We start from the raw sequence: 2620 nt of genomic DNA, 5'->3' as shown, positions 1-2620 counted from the left end.
TTTATTAGCATTCAAACTAGCTAGCACAAAGAACTCACTATATTGCTTAAAATAAATTCTTCTAGCTACTGTCAAATAGTTGAGCAAAAAGAAGAGGCCAATCGTAGGGATGTCAATTGGCCCTGTCCCGACGGGGATCCCGATTTTCCACCCGTTGGAGTCAGGGAATTTTTTTTTGGGTCAAGGCCGGGAATATCCTCCCCGCCTCGGCCAGCCCCAGAAATATTAAATATTTAATTTAAATATTATATATACTGAATCTGAAAAACCCCCTGAAAACCCCCCTGGGGACGGGGGCGGAGAAAAAAAATTCCCTTTATTCGGGTTCGGGGCTAGGGAATGTATCTCCCAGTGAATCTCCGCCCAATTGACATCTTTGGCCAATAGTAAAAAAAGGTGGCAGAGATAAGAGAGCGGAACAAATAGTTAAATTATAAAGTCAATCTTAACTTTTAATTATTTAAAATAATTTTTTAATATATAAATTCTTTTATAAAATTTTTATTTTATTTTTGTTTTGTGTATATTTCTCATAGGTTGACAATCTAGTGGAAGTCACCTTGAGTGATGGGTGAGTGGTGCAAGGTCGAATCCTTTGTGTTATAATATTGTGTAGTATTGTACAAAAATTATTATAAATACTAGTATAATTTTCTCGCTATGCTTTGGAGGTTTTGTAATTTTAATGATTTTAACATATGCATATTTGTGTAAAATAAATATTAATGATAATTTTCATTTATAATAAAGCAAAGGAATACCGAAATGGTATTTACTTTATTAAAATGCATTCTTATCAGAAGATCTTTGTCGTCATAGCCCACGTCTATCAAAGCTTATCTATTCAAAATAATTGTAGTTAGATATATATGTATCTATACAATTTGGAATTATACAACATAAATATCCTACTTGCATAGCATCCTTAATAAAATTAATACCATCAAATCCTTTTTTATTAACAACACAACATTTTATTTATTTCCCATATTTCCCAAACAAATGTTGTTCAATATTTTCTAAACAAATATCTAAAAAAAATTAGGAAAGATTTTCACTTTCGAAAGACCATCCGTTTCCATTGGAAGGTATTATTAAATATTTTCTCTGTTATTTTTTACTTGTCACATGAGAAATTTTATGCAACATTAAATAATTTTTTTTTTTCAAGTTTACCCTTTAATTTAATATACTTGTACAATTTTCAATAAATCACAATCAACTAAAAATTAAATTATATACTCTACTAGTAGGGTTTTAAATATGGATAGTTATGGAAAGTAATGGAATTTTTTTATAAAATATAGGTAACCAATTAACTTTAACTGACTTTTTTTAATCGGTGTGAATTAAAGTAACGGAGGGAGTATGTTAAAAGTTTAAATAATTTAATGATATCTTTAATTATTGTGCAACATCCTTAACTGGCATGTATTTAAGAATGGAGAGAGTATTTAATATAAAACCGATTTAATGCTCATAATGAAATCAATGTCATTAAATCTTTTATATTAATAATACAATAGAGAATTTTTTTAAAAAAAATTTTAAAATTTTCTTCGAAACCCGCTTTAAATATTTAATATAAAATTAAAAATATTTTTTAATAATTATAATTTGTTTGAAACATATATTAGAATATTTAATGCAAACAAATAAATGGAATTAAACAATGATTTCCACTTTTCAAAAATATGTTTTAATTGGAAAATCTTGTTAAATATTTAATGTTAAACCAACTTTAATGCTCTTAACCAATCCTAATAATGAGATTTTTTTTTAATTTATAGTTACCAATAAGTGGTTAATAATTTTCTTTCTTTTTTCTTTCAAATTATATATTTTATAATTAACAAATACTAATGACATATTATATTATATAATTTTAAAAAATTATAATTATATTTAAAATTATTTTCATTAACATAATATTTACCGAAATGACAGGAAGATTGAACTATTTAATCTAATACTCATATAATATGATGTTTGAACTCTACAAACATTTTGCAAGCTATCGTATACTTTTTTTTCCATAAAATAAAAATATTTTTAACAATTATAATTTATTTGAAACATATAATGGAACATTTAATACAAGAAAATAAATGGAATTAAATACCTTCCATTACTAATATCAAATGCAATAAGAGAAATTTTTAAAAAGTTACAATTTTTCCTTAAAACCCTCTCAAAGCAAATTATACATCTACTTTAAATATATGTATACTATAGAAATATAGTATTGGTAGTATTCATCCACTATTCACCTAGTCCCTTTTGAGAGTAATATTATTTTTCATCCTTGAGGGTGGCAAGACAGGAGGGATTTATCATTGTAGGGTTGTGATTTTTGATATATCATCTTTGGCGCATGTGGCAGACCTTAAGTATTCTGTTTATTAGTTCGTTCGACATGATAAATCCCTAGGTGTCATTAAGTCATTGTAATTGCTGCACCACCGCATCTACCTATCCTTTTGACACCCCCTTATAGGATAGCGTTTGTTTCTATTCATAATATATATATAAATCATATGTGTAAACTATTATTATTATTATTATTATATGCATGAATTTTTTTTTTTACATTTTAATGATAATATTATATTTATTTATT

This window comes from Dioscorea cayenensis, chromosome 3 (genome assembly GCF_009730915.1).
Source record: "Dioscorea cayenensis subsp. rotundata cultivar TDr96_F1 chromosome 3, TDr96_F1_v2_PseudoChromosome.rev07_lg8_w22 25.fasta, whole genome shotgun sequence".
Lineage (NCBI taxonomy): Eukaryota > Viridiplantae > Streptophyta > Magnoliopsida > Dioscoreales > Dioscoreaceae > Dioscorea > Dioscorea cayenensis.
This window is presented reverse-complemented; position numbering follows the sequence as displayed.